General features: G+C 41.3%; 1 non-coding gene across 1 annotated transcript; it reads left to right on the top strand.

Annotated features, from left to right (window-relative positions):
• The first annotated feature begins 6,314 nt into the window (after positions 1 to 6,314).
• On the top strand, positions 6,315 to 6,440 carry LOC122691073. Its single transcript, XR_006340315.1, has one exon. It is a non-coding gene; the product is annotated as a small nucleolar RNA SNORD22 (small nucleolar RNA).
• The last annotated feature ends 420 nt before the right edge of the window (positions 6,441 to 6,860 follow it).

Below are 6,860 nucleotides of genomic sequence, written 5' to 3'. Positions count from 1 at the left end.
GAGCATTTCCTGTGGCTTGTACCATCCTTCCTCTGAGGTGGGGTAAGTAACAAGATTTTTCAGGAGCAAGATGCAGAGGTGTCTAACCAGGCCTTCTTCTCTCTCTTTGGTTCCCAGCTGACCCCTGAGCCTTGTGGATGCTCCTGTTGAGGAAAAGTAAAAGGTATTTGAATTGGTGCTGTGAGGCATTGAGAAACAGGGATGCACGTTTCTGCTGACACCTTCCCACAATTCCTTCTAGCTTTCTTTCCATCTCTGAACGTAGATAGTGCCCACAGAAAACTTGGTGAAAGCCATCAGTGCATTGAAAACCAAGCAAGTTGAGAGTCTGAACCAAACTAAACATTGCTTAGGTTAAGACATTTAAAAATCAGTTGTTATCATTAAGCAAACAAACTACAATATACATAAACAAAATGAAAATTTGCCTTAACATTCTGAGTATTTATGATACTGGCAAACCTACTTTAGTTGGCTCTGGGTCCCCATGAAGGAAGAGTAAGAAAAATGTCATAGAAGTTAGAAATGTGTCAGTATCATTTCTAGCTCTTTCCAAATTGGCTTTAACTGGAAGGTTAATAAGGGTGTCATATAGGTTTTTTTAAATTCTAAAACACACAATTAAATGGGTTTCCGTTTTGCTGCTTGTCTTTTCAATGCCATTCTTACCCTGACTTGTAAATATCCAGGAAGGAGAAATCAATGGTCACAGGTAGCCTATTGCTATTTGGGGAAATATTGTTCCTTTTTAGTGATCTGTGAAATAACAGTTCATTCTCTCTGTCATCAATAACATCCCCACTTGGCAAAGCTATTCTGTTTTAGTTTGGATTTTTCCAGAAGCATATCTTATGAGTAAGTCTGAGTGGAGAATTTTATTTGGGAGGTAATGTCAGAAAGGGCTTCCCTGGTAGCTCAGCTGGTAAAGAATCTGCCTGCAATGCAAGAGACCCCAGTTTGATTCCTGGGTTGGGAAGATCTGCTGGAGAAAGGATAGGCTACCCACTCCAGTATTCTTGGGCTTCCTTGATGGCTCAGATGGTAAAGAATCCGCCTGCAAGGCAGGAGACCTGTGTTTGATCCCTGGGTTGGGAAGATCCCCTGGGGATGGGAACAGCTTCCCATTCCAGTATTCTGGCCTGGAGAATTCCATGAACAGAGGAACCTGGCAGGCTACAGTCTATGGGGTCGCAAAGAGTCGGACACGATTGAGCGACTTTCACACAAAATGCCAGGAAGCACTGCTAGGGACATGGAGAAGTGAGACAGGGAAAAGAAAATAGCCAATAGAGAGTGTGTTGATGTGGTGAATTGGGGATCTGTTCTGTTGAGGACCTCTAGGAGAGGGTATGGGGCTTCCCAGGTGGCTCAGTGGGTAAAGAATCTGTCTGCAATGGAGGAGATGCAGGAGACTCAGGTTTGACCCCTGGGTTGGGAAGATCCATGGATCTTCAGCAACCCATTCCAGTATTCTAGCCTGAAGAATCCCATGGATAGAGGAACCTGGTGGGCAGAGGTTCATGGGGTTGCAGAGTCAGACATGACTGAAGCAACTGAGTAAGCAGTTGCTACCTATAAGGTATGTAACATTGTACGTGAGATTTGAAGAAACTGAAGAACTGATCAACCAACTCCCATGCCTCTGCATCTGAGGGTAGTGTGTAGAGAATAGTGAGTTCCAAGATGATATGGGTTGGATGCCAATCATATCTGCTAAATATTGTAAATAGTAGTGTAAAAGATCATGCATATCTCATTGACTTTGTATATTTGCTGTTTTGGGGTATTTGCCCCTCATACTGCTGCTTCTTAAAATTCTCTGTCAAATATTACTCCCCTGAGAAATTCTTCCTTAATTCGTTCAGCTATAAATGATATCATTCATTCTATTTACCATCATAATATTAGTTTTAAACTATTATGTGAATAATTTTGCTCTTCTCTTCTGCAGTTTACTGATATTGCATAATTTGTTGTTGTTCAGTCACTAAGTCATATCTGACTCTTTGTGACCCTGTGGACTGCAACACAACAGGCTTCCCTGTCCTTCACCATCTCCTGGAGTTTGCTCAAACTCACGTCTGTTGAGTCGGTGATCGTATCTAACTGTCTCATCCTCTGCCGCCCCTTTCTCTTTTACCTTCAATCTTTGCCATCAGTGTCTTTTCCAGTGAGTCAGCTCTTCATATCAGGTAGCCAAAGTATTAGAGTTTCAGCTTCAGCATTTGTCCTTCCAATGAATATTCAGGACTGATTTCCTTTAGGATGGACTGGTTTGCTCTCCTTGCAGTCCAAGGGACTCTCAAAATTCTTCTTCAGCACTACGGTTCAATAGCATCAATTTCTCAGTGCTCAGCCTTCTTTACGGTCCAACTCTCACATCCATACATGACTACTGGAAAAATCATAGCTTTGACTAGATGGACCTTTGTCAGCAAAGTGATGTCTCTGCTTTTTAATATGCTGCCTAGGTTGGTCATAGCTTTCCTTCCAAGGAACAAATGTCTTTTAATTTCGTGAATGCAGTCACCATCTGCAATGATTTTGAAGCCCAAGGAAGTAAAATCTGTTACTGCTTCCACTTTTCCCCCTTCTATTTGCCATGAAGTGATGGGACTGGATGCCATGATCTTAGTTTTTTTTTTTTTTTTAATGTTTAGTTTCATGCCAGCTTTCTCACTCTCCTCTTTCACCCTCATCAAGAAGTTAATTCCTCTTCACTTTCTGCCGTTGCAGTGGTATCATCTGCATATCTGAGTGTGTGTTAGTGTGTTAGTTGCTCAGTCGTGTCCGACTCTTTGTGACCCCATGGACTGCAGCCCACCAGGCTCCTCTGTCCATGAGATTTTCCAGGCAAGGATACTGGGGTGGGGCGTATCTGAGGTAGTTGATATTTCTCCTGGCAATCTTGATTCCAGCTTGTGATTCATCCAGCCCAGCATTTCTCATGACGCATTCTGCATATAAGTTAAATAAGCAGCGTGACAATGTACAGCCTGGTCATACTGCTTTCCCAATTTTGAGCCAGTCCATTGTTCCATGTCCAGGTCTAACTGTTGCTTCTTGACTTGCATTCAGGTTTCTCAGGAGACAGATAAGGTGGTCTGCTATCCCCATATCTTTAAGAATTTCCCACAGTTTGTTGTATTACAGTTATTCATAACAAAATTCTATGTCTTTTAACAAAACACTACCCTTGAAAGGAAAGATATATCTTATTCATGTTTCCATACTTGCCATACTTAACACAGTGGCTTGTGCAGGACAGGATCCCAGTCAATGTTTGTTGAATGACTGAAAGTGTTTATATTGTAGAACAGAGACTACATTAGCATAGTATGAGTTAATGCACAAAAAATTCATTTGTTACTTCTACAAGTAAGAGTATGGTTTGAATCACTTATTTTTGGAACAGTCATTCTCATTTGTTGGATGAAGTTTGTATCTGGATGGCCAAACATTTAATATGAATGCCAAGAGGGGCTGGGTAATTTCATCATTCCATCTGGACCACAAGACATGTGTCTGGGTGGATCTGTTCTGCAGGCATGCTTAGAAGTAGTTAAGTATGTCCTTGGGAATTTTCTGACTTTATTCAAACAGATGTTTTCTGTAACTTGCATTGGCCTTTGTTGAGATAAATAAAAAAGTCAAGATAGCTCCATTTTGCTTTTTTTAATAGAAAAAGCTGTGTTTCTTCTGCATTCATAATGAATGTTTACAGTCATTTTACATATTAAATTCTATTAATCAAGAGAAGTAATCTGAGTTAAAATCTATTGCCCTAAATGAGTAAAAAATGGGGGTATAATTGGAAATGGCTTCCCCTCTCCTGTATCTGTACTGTTCTACTTAATATTTGGCAGATGGGGTATGAATAGAAATGCTTAAGTTGGAATGCTTTATGGGGTTTTAAACCGTTGTTAATTAGTCGTGAAATAATTTTAATTACTTAAAAACTCCATTATGATAGTGCTTCAAATGTGTGTCACTTATTGGCAACGTATTACAGACCAACGTTTGTAAATCATTTTACTTACACTTATATTTGGTGGGATGAAAAATAGGGTGAACATATTTAATATAGTCATAAAGAAGAGATTTGACAGGGTAAGGAGTAACTGTTTACCTCAAATTGGGCTATAAAAATCCTGAAGCCTTTGGGTTTTTATCAGTGGTTCAAAGCAATTAGTTTTAAAAAAAATGGAACAGTAGTGTAAAAGAAAGAAGAAGATCAATTGAGTTTAAGTCCCTTCTCCCAAACTCCTCCTTTTACTATTCTCATTCTTTATTTTGGCTATTTGCAATTTTGTCCATAGCCCAGAAGAAGGAGGTGACAGTCATGGCTATAAAAAATGGCCTTTAATATAGTTCTTGGAAAATTTGCTGAGGAAGGATGATGTTATATATACAGTGCTGGGGAGTAACAGAAGGTTCATTCCTTTGTTCATTCAATCTTTCAAATATTTCATGAATAAATAAACGAAAAATTAGGAGGACATAGTTCTCAACTTCAAGGAATTTAAACTTTAGTAGGAGGCAGAACACACGTAGTCAAGTGACTATCAAACAGTATAGACCATGGAAGTACCTGAAGACAGGTTGGAAAATATCTAAAAAATGTAAAAGAAGTAGAATCACTTCACATTTGTGTGTGGGTGGAGTCTGGAAAGACTTCTTTAAAGAGGTAGTATTTGAGTCTTATCCTGAAGAATGGGTAAAAATTTAACAGGCAGGTATAAAAATATTTACAAAAGATGCATTATCCCTTTCCCCTTCCTCTAACTGCACCCTCTCCTGTACAGCCCAGGTATGATGGGGAGAGCTGTCCCTATTTCAAGCTCCAGGGGTGGCCTTGGTTGACCTAAGCAGATCAGCATCTTCTGTCCCCTGGCCAAAGTAGAAAAAAGGTCCAAGGAAATCAATGGGTTAAAATCACAGGCAAGGTTTTTTTTCATCAGAGACCTGGATTGGAGGAGGATCAAGATGCCAGAAGTTGAGGTGATTGGGCATTGGTGCTGTTAGAGTTTGGGGAACTTGGATTGAACATCAAATGTCCTGGATCCATTGCTTAGGTCAGGGAAATTATTTCAATTCAGAATGGTATAAGATTTGACTGAAATAGGGAAGTTATTTCCATGGCGTGTCCAGAATCCAATGACTTTTAACACACTGGCTCTGGTTCACCTGAACATTCAGTCTGGTTTTAACATAGCATCCTGCATTCCCCCTACCACCTGGGCAACACACACACACACACACACTGATTAATTCTTCAACTGTACCTTCATAAATTTTTCAGATCTCTTTATTCCCCCCCCACTTTTTTTTTGGTTTTGTTTTTTCACTGGGCTGTGCCACGTCTTCGTTGTGGCATACAGGATCTTAGTTCCCTGACCAGGGGTCGAGCCTATGCTCCCCACCTTGGGAGGGCAGTCTTAACCACTGACTACCAGGGAAGTGTCTCTCTTCACTTCTTTCTGTCCCCACGTTGCTGTCCCAGTTTTCTTCTCACTACTTCTCATCTGGATGATTGCCATTCCCTCCTAATTGATCTCGCTGGCACCACTTTGGCCACTTCCCATTCCAGAATGACCTTTGCAAAACAAAAATCTGACAGTGGTATTCCCAAGTCTTGTCATTCCCCAACATCCTTGTATGCTTCACTCATACTGAAAATGCAGCAGCTTCCTAAATACAATGCCCTTTACCCTTACACATGATTCTTCTTTGCTTATAATGTTGTGTCTCCTTCCCTCTGTCTCCAGCTTATACACCAGGCCTTCCTCTGAATATGAGTTTATGGAACCCTCCCTCCATAATTCTCAACCTGAAAGTTAAAGTGTTAGTTGCTCAGGTGTGTCCAACTCTTTGCAACCCCATGGACTGTAGCCCACCAGGCTTCTCTGTTCATAGGATTTCCCAGGCACGAATACTGGAATGGGTTGTCATTTCCTCCTCCAGGGGATCTTCCAGACCTAGGGATCGAAGGTCTCCTGCATTGCAGGCAGATCCTTTAGCATCTGAGCTACCAGGGAAGCTCGACCTGCTGAGATTCTAAGGGAGGGGGTTGATGTGTTAGTCTCCTGAAGTGACTGTGGGTGAGCACTGGTCACCAGAGTGTCAGCTTCAGTAAGATGTTGTCGGAAATGTACTGTCTCCTGCTACAACTCTTGCGAAGCTAACAGTGAGTGAGAGCAGGGCATTGGAGAACAGACTGGCCATTAACTAAGGTCAAGACAGCCAGAAGTCAGGGTCTAGAAGGACATGGACTGTAGCGAGGTCCAGGACTTTGAATTAAGACTGGGAGGGCTTCCCAGTGAAGAAATATCCACAAGTCTTACTTCCTGTCCTAGTCCCAGAGCCTGTAAAGGTGAACCCACTGGGGCTGGCTGGGGGAGAAGAGGAAAGCTCGTTCCAGAGGGAACTGTCTGAGGGATCATGAGAATTTCTAAACAAGAAAAAGAGGGGAATAAATGACTGGTTTATTTATCTGAAAAGCAGGTTTTTTTTCTCCCCCCGCCCCAGGTCTAAAGAAAGAACAAAGCACACATAATGGAATCCAGTGTGGAGGATACAAAACTGAAGAATCCTTTACAGATTGCCTGTTCAAATTAGCATACAATCATTTCAGCCTTTCTAAATAAAAATTTTTTAAAACCTTAAAAATAAAAAAAGACTGGGAGAGCAAAGAGGTGAAGGCCATGGACTTTCTAATGCCTCTTCTGTTGTCTGGTTTTGACTTGCCCAGCTTGGCCACAGCATCCACCCCCACCTCCCAAAGGTGGCTGATGTAAAATTATCTTGATGTTTAAGGGAACTATTTTGCATTATTGTTGAATCTAATTTTGAATCTCATC

Source organism: Cervus elaphus, chromosome X (genome assembly GCF_910594005.1).
Source record: "Cervus elaphus chromosome X, mCerEla1.1, whole genome shotgun sequence".
Lineage (NCBI taxonomy): Eukaryota > Metazoa > Chordata > Mammalia > Artiodactyla > Cervidae > Cervus > Cervus elaphus.
Note: the sequence above shows the minus strand (reverse complement) of the source record. Positions and strands in the feature narration are given on the sequence as shown.